The sequence below is a fragment of the Calypte anna genome, chromosome 4B, assembly GCF_003957555.1.
Source record: "Calypte anna isolate BGI_N300 chromosome 4B, bCalAnn1_v1.p, whole genome shotgun sequence".
Classification (NCBI taxonomy): domain Eukaryota; kingdom Metazoa; phylum Chordata; class Aves; order Apodiformes; family Trochilidae; genus Calypte; species Calypte anna.
The window spans coordinates 21,051,527-21,061,618 of record NC_044249.1 but is presented as its reverse complement, the minus strand read 5'-3'; the positions used below and the strand labels follow the sequence as shown (position 1 = coordinate 21,061,618).

The following is a 10,092-nucleotide window of genomic DNA, read 5'->3' as shown; positions in this document are numbered from 1 at the left end:
TTTGGTGTTTTCTGGTCCAGCTGTGCTGGGTTTCCATGAAGATCTCCCCAAGCCCCTTCTCTTTCTGGGTGTCACAGTGAGACAGCTGAAGTCAGGATGCTTTGCTGGCCAAACCCAACAGGGCTGTGATGCAACAGCCCTTGCTGAGGGTTGCACAAACTTTCCAGCTGGAGGAATTTATTTTTTTTAATAGAAAGATGAGGGAAAAAAAAAAAAAAAGGCAGTGAGCAGAGAGGGAAGGCTCAGGGTGACTTTTCTTGGAGCAAAGAAAAGCCACAGAATACCTTGTGCTGCCTGCCTGGGGTGAACTTGGCTCATGGCACATCCTTGGAGGAGATCACCCAGTGCCAACCCCCCTGCCATGGGCTGGGACACCTCCCCCCTGCCCCATCCAACCTTCAGCACTGCCAGGGATGGGGCAGCCATGGGAGGGATGGTGGGATGGCAGGGGGTGGAAAAGGAGAGGGTGAGGATGGAAAAAGAGGCTGAAGAGTGAGAAGGAGAGGGTGAGGATGGAGAAGGGAAGGTGGGGATGGAGAAGGGAAGGTGGGGATGGAGATGGAAAGGATGGGGATGGGGAAGGGAAGGTGGGGATGGAGATGGAAAGGATGGGGATGGGGAAGGGGAGGGTTGGGGATGGGGAAGGGGAGGATGGGGATGGAGATGGGAAGGTTTGGGATGGAGAAGGTAAAGTTGGGGATGGAGAAGGGGACGATGGAGAAGGGGAGGTTGGAGATGGAGAAGGGGAGATTGGGATGGAGAAGGGGAAGGTGGGGATGGAGAAGGGAAAGGGGATGGAGAAGGGGAGGTTGGGAATGGAGAAGGAGAGGATGGGGAAGGGGAGGGTGGGGATGGAGAAGGGGAGATTGGGATGGAGAAGAGGAAGGTGGGGATGGAGATGGGGAAGGTGGGGATGGAAAAGGTAAAGTTGGGGTTGGAGAAGGGAAAGTTGGAGATGGGGATGGAGATGGGAAGGTTGGGGAATAGAGAAGGGGAAGGTGGGGATGGAGATGGGGAGATTGGGATGGAGAAGGGGAAGGTAGGGATGGAGAACAGACAGCCTTGCTTGCATTTGATCCAGGAGGAGATGAAGCCATGCTGAACAGGCCCCTTTCCCCCTCAGCTATTGGATAAATTTCCTCCAGCCCATCACCAAATCTGTGAATCCCCATCCCAGAGCAGCTCCTGCCCTCCAGCTCTGCACATTCCCAAAGGAAGCTCCTTCACCACCTCCTTCAGCAGCAAATCCCTGGAGGCTTTGTTTCTCACCCAGGTCCCACCTATCCCATCCCTCATCACACCCCACATCTCCAGGACCCCTCAAAGAGCTGGAGGTGAGGATTGGGGTGCTGGAAGCAGCTCTGGGGGTGATGTCTGTGTGGTGGGAGGGGACAGGGCTGGGGGAAGGCCACCACCTCCCCCCTGCACACAGCCAAGTGTCACTCCACATCACCATCACCCTGCCTGGGGAAGGGATGGGCCAGAAGCAGACAGGACCCGAGGCAGGAGAGGGAGGGTGGGGAGAGCATCCCTTCCCCCACCACCCCCCCTTCCTGCCCCCAGAGCTTTATTGGCCCAAAATTCTGCATTTTTTTTTAAAAAATTGTTTATTTTTCTCAGGATGAAAAAAAGAAAAGCAGGCTGGGATTGGGGGTTAGGGAGGAGGGAGGTGTTTTCCAGCTGAAACAAAGCCTGGGGATGCTCCTTAGTCAGGAATTCCCCTCCTGGGGGGTGGCACTTCCTCTCCTGCCCCCTTGTTTCCCTTCCCAAGGAATTAGGAGGTCAGCCTGCAAAATCCTGAGATCTTACCCCAAAATAAGAAGACTCTGTGGGCTGTGTCCCTTCCAAACCCACTTCCCTGGGAAATGCTGGGGAAGCTGGGGCAGGCTGGGGAGCTGGTTCCCCCAGGTTGTGCATCCCCAAGGTGAATTTTTGGGTTCTTTCCTCTGCAGAGAAGCACCCTGAGCCCAAACTGGGCCTTTGGACCTCCCCCAGGAGGATTTTGGTGTTGCAGATGGGCTGCCATGTGCATCCTTCACCTCCAGCCACCTCCTGAGGCCACCTCCCCCCTGGGTGATGCTGAAGGGGACCCCAGAAACCTCCAAGCTTGTGAGTAAAAAATAATAAATGGGTGATCCAGCACAGCTCAGCCACCCCCATCTCCCTCAAACTGAACCCTGGGAGAGGGAAGGAGGCAGGGAAGGAGGGAGAATTCCTTGAGCCATCAGAGGTCCTGGGCTGTCCTGATTTTTCCCCATGCCAGGTTATTATCCTCAAAGTGGCACACTCAAAATTTAGCAGCAAGGGAAAAAAAAAAAATAAAGGGAGAAAAACCTCATTCCCAGAGCAGGGAGTTTGGTGTTGGTCTCATTAAAGACTGAATCACAACAAACCAAGTCATTTCTCTTGGCTTCATGGCAATGGGAGCAACACAGAGAGGCCAGATTGTCCAATTAGTGCTAATTCCTGGTAATAATGATGCAGTGAGGATTGGGACAGCATCTTCCCAGCAGCTCTGGGGCTGCTTCACCCTTCCTCAGAGCTTTCATGGAAGCCACCAGCACCCCTTTTTTATTTTTTTCCCTTTTTTTTTTATTATTTTTCTTTTTCTTTTTTCTCTTTTGTTTTTTTTTTCTTTCCTGGGGGTGTGATTGTTGCCCTGGTTGTTTCTGGGGGTCATTGGTGTTATTTTCAGAACCTCACCAAGCAGTTTGCTCCTGGAGCAAACTCCTCAGCAGGAGGGAATGGGTTGGGTTGGAAGAGAACATCAGGATCACCCATTCCCACCCCCCTGCCATGCCCAGGGACACCTCCCACCAGCCCAGGATGCTCAAAGCCCCATCCAACCTTCAACACTGCCAGGGATGGGGCAGCCACAGCTTCTGGAGGCAACCAGAGGCTCAGCACCCTCACACCAAACAATTTCTTCCTAAGATCTAACCTAAATCTCCCCTCTTTCAGCTGGAAACCCTTCCCCCTCATCCCATCCCTCCATGTCCTTGTCCCAAGTCCCTCCCCAGCTTTCCTGGAGCCCCTACAAGCACTGGAAGTTGCTCTAAGGTCTCCCTGGAATCTTATTATTAGTAATATTCCTTTAATTAATTAATTCCTTTAATTAATATCCCAATTAATATCCCAATTAAGATCTTTTTGCAGGAGGGGTTAAGTGCCCACCCATTTTCAAGCCACTTTCCTGCCCAAGGAAGAGCCTCAAGGGTCAGAGGATGGCAAGGGCAGGAAGGGCTGGGGAGGACAGGCAGGAGGGTTTGCTGCAGAGCTGGCTTGGAGGAGGATAAAACACTGCATGGGGTGTGAGCTAATGGCAAGGAGAGGTTTTTATGGTGTTTGTCTTTTTTTTTTATGTGTTTTTTTTTAGAGCTTGTCAGTAGGAAGCATATGGCTGCTGCTGAGCTCTCAGGCTTATTTAGGATTTAGTGACTATTTGATCTATTTTAATCCAGATGTTCAGCTCATCACATAATGAGATCCCACCAGAGGAACCATATCCTGATGCTTCCCAGACAGCCAAGGCCCCCAAAATGCTCTGAGGAGGAGGAGGAGGAGAAGGAAGAGCAGCTTCCTCAGGTTTCCAGGAGGAATTCCAGGAGGGAGAAGGTGAGGACATCTGAGCTGGGGAACCTCCACCAGGTGAGAAAACCATCTCACCACAGCTCCTCCTGACATCCTCCCCAAGCAGGGGCTAAAAGGTGAAGGTTTTTACCTGAAAGCATCAACATTTCTGAAGGGTATCAGCAAAACTTGGACACATTTCTCTCCAGTCTCCTTTTCCCTATCCCAAGGGTCTTCTGTCCAGGGAGAGGCACCTGGGAATCACCAGCCCTGCAGCCCTGGAGCTGTGATCCAACCTGGAGAACATGTCCATTGGTGTCCATAAGAGGGAATCTGGGATCTCCCATCCTCAGCTCCATGCTGGGATCATGTGGCCATCCTTGGAGTGCTGATGGATGTGCAGGATGGGCTCTGATGGGGATCACCTACCCTGGATTTTGGTCTAAATTCATGTGGAGTACATCAGCTCCCACTGTAGGGCTGGAGTCAGTTCCTGGCAGTATTTTAGCATCATGGAATTCCAGACTGGTTTGGTTTGGAAAGGATTTTCATCCAATCCCACCTCCCTGCCATGGGCAGGGACATCTCCCACCAGCCCAGGTTGCTCCAAGCCCCATCCAACCTGGCCTTGACATTGCCATCTGAGAAGCCCTGCTAAAATACTGCTTTCCAGGAGAAATGGTGGTTATTTTGGAACACTAAATGTCTCTGTTTTCCAAGCTGTCTTCTGTTGTTGGCTCCCCAGCAGCTGACAGAAATACATCACATGCTACCAGGGCAACTCCAAAAATCCCCTTGTCATCACTGCAGGCTTTGTGTTGAGAGTTTATCAGGAAGAAGGGAAAAAAAATGATGGTTTTTTTTTCCCCAGGTGCAACTCTGACTTTGCCCCAGGCCTGAGGATGAAGCAGAGAGTCAGAGAGGAGATGAAAGTGACCCAAGGAGGTGGCCTGGGCCAGGAGCTGCAGGAATTGGTGCTTGGCCCTGGGCCATGGAAAGATGATGTGTCCTGCAGCTTTCCTCCTGCTTCCCTCTGTGCTGCCTCCTTCACCCCCAAACCTCCTTCAGATTGGACAGAAACACCCAAAAGTCTCCTTTGGGAGCATCTGCCCCTCCAGCAGCTGCAAGATAAAAAATGATGTGCTGATGTGCAGATGTGCAGATGTGCAGATGTGCAGACACTCCTGAGCAGGGAGCAGTCCAAAAGCTCAGTGATCCTTGGGATGGATGGGATCTGCTGTCAGAGGGATGGGGAAGGTCCAGGGCTCCTCCTTTTCCCACTCAGCCCTGCATCTCAGGGAGCTGGAAGCAGGATGGAGCTGCCAGCCTTGCCTTGCCACCTTCTCCTCAATCCAGTAAGAAAATCAATGCACTTCAAGGAGCAGTTTGCTGCTGCTGCCTCTCCTCCTCTGACAGCAGAGATGCTTTTCCCACATGGACTTTCCTGTGCCCTGGGCAAACCTCCCAGGAACCACCTGGGATGGAGGAGGGGGGGAGATGAGGGTCAGAAGTGCAAAGAGCACTGAGGCCAAGGGGTCTCTCCTGCCTCAGCATCCTCACTGGAATGAGTCTCCCATCCTCCCCTGAGCACTGATTCCTTCAGGCTCCATCAAGGACACTCAGCTAATGGCTCTCCTGGCCCCATCCTGTGCACTCTGCAGCTCTTTAATTAAATGTCAAGAGAGGCAGGGTTGCTCCTTTGGGAGCACTTGGCCCTCCAGCACCTGCACATTGGGCATCTCTCCACCAGGCACTGTCATGGGGGTGTCTTGAACAGGGGGGCAGCCAGGAAAGGAGGAGGTTTCAGAGGACTTGGCATGGTGAAAAGCTGACAGCATCCACCCAGACATCTGGAGGGTTGTGCCAGGCAGTGCTCTGCTTCATGGAACCACTGTGGGTCCTCCAGGACATCCAGAGATAGCCCAGGATGGGTCTGGCATCCCCCTGGGGTGATGTCTCCAGGGCTTTGTAGATGGAGGAGCTGCACCTCCTCCACCAAGCATGGAAGGGGGGAGTTTTATTTAGGAAATCTTTCCAAATGAACAACCCACAGTGTTTGCCACCAGCTGCAGGTGGCCCTAAGGACTCCCTAGGTTGAGCTGTGCTGCTTTCTGAGCTCATCCTTAAGGGCTTAAGATGGAAGATCAGAGATGTGGCTTTAATTCTGCATTCAGGAGGCCTCATGGCATCCATGGCCTTGCAGTGCCTCCATCCCATGGGGCTGGAATCTCCATTTTCCCTGGGATGTTTGTGACCTGCAGCTTTCCCACCTCTCCAGAATCCTTTCCATGCTGAGGGCTTTGAAAAAAAAATTAATAAAATAACCCTGCCTCTCTTGACATTTAATTAAAGAGCTGCAGAGTGCACAGGATGGGGCCAGGAGAGCCATTAGCTGAGTGTCCTTGATGGAGCCTGAAGGAATGAGTGCTCAGGGGAGGATGGGAGACTCATTCCAGTGAGGATGCTGAGGCAGGAGAGACCCCTTGGCCTCAGTGCTCTTTGCACTTCTGACCCTCATCTCCCCCCCTCCTCCATCCCAGGTGGTTCCTGGGAGGTTTGCCCAGGGCACAGGAAAGTCCATGTGGGAAAAGCATCTCTGCTGTCAGAGGAGGAGAGGCAGCAGCAGCAAACTGCTCCTTGAAGTGCATTGATTTTCTTACTGGATTGAGGAGAAGGTGGCAAGGCAAGGCTGGCAGCTCCATCCTGCCTCCAGCTCCCTGAGATGCAGGGCTGAGTGGGAAAAGGAGGAGCCCTGGACCTTCCCCATCCCTCTGACAGCAGATCCCATCCATCCCAAGGATCACTGAGCTTTTGGACTGCTCCCTGCTCAAAAGTGTCTGCACATCAGCACATCTGCACATCAGCACATCATTTTTTATCTTGCAGCTGCTGGAGGGGCAGATGCTCCCAAAGGAGACTTTTGGATGTTTCTGTCTAATCTGAAGGAGGTTTGGGGGTGAAGGAGGCAGCACAAAGGGAAGCAGGAGGAAAGCTGCAGGACACATCATCTTTCCATGGCCCAGGGCCAAGCACCAATTCCTGCAGCTCCTGGCCCAGGTCACCTCCTTGGGTCACTTTCATCTCCTCTCTGACTCTCTGCTTCATCCTCAGGCCTGGAGCAAAGTCAGAGTTGCACCTGGGGAAAAAAAACAACATTTTTTTTCCCTTCTTCCTGATAAACTCTCAACACAAAGCCTGCAGTGATGACAAGGGGATTTTTGGAGTTGCCCTGGTAGCATGTGATGTATTTCTGTCACCTGCTGGGGAGCCACAACTCCACATCTCCACCCTCTCCAGACCATCCCTGCTTTTAGCACAGCCTTTTCCTACCTTTTTTCCTGGCATGGGATGCTCAGGGCATACAGGGGGTGCTGGGTATGTTAGAAATCTTAGGTAAAGCTCCCAAAAACCCAGTTTCTCAAGGGGTGGTTGGTGTTTCCCACCAGCCTTGGGTGCTGCCAGGCTGCATGAAGAGGTTGATCTGCCACCTTTGGTTTTGCCAAGGTCATCTAAGGTGACACCAGAAGTGGGATCCTGGTGGATCAGGCCCTCCCCAGCCTCCAGCAGCCTTTGCTGGGGATGTTTCAGGGTTTTTAATAGTGGACTCCTTCCCACAGCCACCCCCAGAGATGGCACGTGCAGATCATCAGCTAAAAGCCTGATGTGGGCAGACAGCCCACGCTTGGTTCCCTAAATAAACCTTCCCCTCCCTGGCTGGCTCTCCAGCTCTTTGCAAAAGGCTTGGATTTTAATATTTTTGGGGTTCATCTCAGGGTCTGAGGGTCTCCTGGAGCTTCCTCAGCACCAACCTCACTCCTTGGAAGGGACCTGAAACTCCTCGTTCCTCTTTGGACCTCCCTGGCTCTAACAAAGTATTTTTATTTATTTTTTTTTTCTTTTTCTCCCCCAGCCACGGAGATGCTGAACCCATTGCAGAACTTTTGGCAGCAGAGAAAACTCCTGGAGCAAGCAAACACCTCTCCATGGCCCCTTCCCATCAAACCAGGGAATGGTTTGGGGTAAAAAGGACCTTCAAGACCACCCAGCTCCAACCTCCCTGCATGGCCAGGGACCTCTCCCATTGGACCAGGCTGCTCCAAACTTCTTTTAGAGAGTGGGAAATGCCCCCAGCTCAAGCCTGGTGCTGCTCTCAAAGCTTCTTTTACTCGTGGCCAATCCCCCTGCCAGCCCCAGGAGCTGCTCCTGCAGGATGAGGAGGATTGGGGGGTGGGAACTCATCTGCAAGAGCTCTCAGGCTGCCAGCAGCATTAGGGCAATTTATTGCCTGACCCCAGCTTGGAAATGAAATCTCTCATGCTTGACTTGACCTCTTGGCCAAATCATAATTACATGGGGAACTTCTGTTTATTATTATATATATAAAATACATATGTTTAATATTATTATTATTATTATTGTGTAACTTCTTTTTATTATCATTTTTGGGTCTGTTTTGCTGTTTTCTTTTCCCCCATTGTGTAAAAACAAAAAAGCAGGGGAGGGAGAGAGGAGGAAAGAGGTCTGGTGCCTCCACATCTCCTCTTCTCATGTGTTCCTCGACCAACCAAGAGTCTGAGGAATCCAGAGGAGCATCAGCAGCTCCTGTATGGAGGGGATTCCCTGCTGGATGCCTGCCTGAGCCTTTCCTATGCTGTGCCCCCCTACAAGGACAACCTCCTGACCCTTCCCATCTTTGCATCCCAGCAGAAGGTCTGGATGGGTCCCTGGGGCTCTGCAGGGACCACACTTTCCACCTCCACCATCTGGGACTGAGTTTCCTGAAGAAGGCACAAATCCAAAAATTATTCCCCCCCTCAGCCTCCCTGGCAGGCATTTATTACAGTTGGGCTTATTTTTGCCAAAATGATGAAGTTTCCTGAATTCAAAGGCCAGGTTCAGTTCCTAGCTGCAGGGAAAGGAACAGGAGAGTCATCTGGACCTTTTTCTCCTGACCATCTGCCCCAGCACCAGGCTCAGAGTTAGGAAGAGCAGGCATGGGAACAGCATGGATCTGAGCATCCTTGGCAATGCCCCATCCCAGTGTGGCTGTGGATGCTCTGCCAGGAAGGACTTGATTAGGGAATGAGATAGGACAAGGAGGAAGAGGCTTTCAGCTCAAATAGGTTGAGATTTAGGTTGGAAATTAGGAAGAAAATCTTTGGTGTGAGGTTGCTGAGCCCCAGAAGCTGTGGCTGCCCCATCCCTGGCAGTGTTGAAGGTTGGATGGGGCTTGGAGCACCCTGGGCTGGTGGGAGGTGTCCCTGGGCATGGCAGGGGGGTTGGAATTGGATCATTTTCCAACCCAAACCATTCTGGGACTCTGTGATTCCCCATAGGGGAGATGGAGAGGAGATCTTGGGAAGAAATTCTTTGCTCTGAGGGTGCTGAGCCCCTGGCCCAGGTTGCCCAGGGAAGCTGTGGCTGCCCCATCCTTGGAATTTTGAAGCCCAGGTTGGATGGGGCTTGGAGCAGCCTGGGCTGGTGGGAGGTGTGGGAATGGCAGGGGTTGGGAATGGGTGAGCTTTAAGGTCCCTTCCAACCCAAACCAGGCTGGGATTCTGTGATAACTCAGCTCCAAAAACACCTGGAAAAACATTGGGTGCCCCCCAGTGCCATCTGGCTTAGACTAAACCTCTCCTCCCCAGCAAGTTTCAGAGGAGAGGGCCAGAGAAACAGCAGCCACAGCTTTCCCAAGAGCTCTTTGTTCAGGATTTCTGGCACAGCTGGGGATGTCAGGAGTTATTTATGGGTTGTTTCTTTTTTAGCCTGCTGGGATCAATAGGTGTGACCCATTGCACAATCCAATGCCATAGCAGGGATCAGGGGAGCAGAGGTTTTCCTCTCTGTGGTTATAAACCACACACCAAGTTGCCTTTCAAGAAGGGGGAAGAAACAGTCCCTCCCTTCAGGCTGTAAATAAAACCAAGCTGGCCTTGGATTCCCAAGCCAATTCCAGGAGTTTCTCCTTGGATTCCAATGGGTTTCCAAGCAGCCAGCTCTAGGTGAGCCAAAGCTTCAGGAGATTTGCAGAGCCCCTCACCTGTTAGAAATCACCCTCGTTAATTAACAAATTAACTGAGGGAGCCTGTGTTGATGGGGGAGAAGCAAGACCCAGCTGGAACACATCCAGCACTGCCTGGATGCACCTGGAGCTCCTGATTCCTTGGGGCTATCCCAAAGCTTCTCCTGAGCTTCCCACCAGGAGCAGCAAAGTTCCTCCCTGACCCCAGCAGCAGGTAAGAGGGTTTTTTTGGGAAGTTTTCCACGTTTTCCTGCTCAAAGAGGTGCAGATCACCTGAATATTGTGGGAGGGGGTGTGGAGGGGAGAGGGTGCTGCTCCTGCTCTGAATTTGGGGTGTGAACTCAGCTCCTGGGTGAGCTGGAAGCAGCCAGCAGAGAACCTGCTCCTAAGCAATGGTCAGGGGGCCAAAGAAAAGCTTCTCAAGCAGCTCTCTGGGCTTCAACCCAGGTCTGGGACTTGCTGGGGTTCACCCCAACATGGGACAGGATTTGGCATTGCTG

The 10,092-nt window shown here is 52.2% G+C and overlaps 1 long non-coding RNA gene across 2 annotated transcripts; it reads left to right on the top strand.

Moving 5' to 3' along the window:
- Positions 1–1,206: 1,206 nt before the first annotated feature.
- On the top strand, positions 1,207–7,882 carry LOC115598333. Of its 2 annotated transcripts, none has more exons than XR_003987574.1 (4): positions 1,207–1,334; positions 1,953–2,109; positions 3,462–3,615; positions 7,481–7,882. It is a non-coding gene; the product is annotated as an uncharacterized LOC115598333 (long non-coding RNA). The 2 variants fall into 2 exon arrangements; XR_003987573.1 differs by having other exon boundaries at positions 3,462–3,648.
- The last annotated feature ends 2,210 nt before the right edge of the window (positions 7,883–10,092 follow it).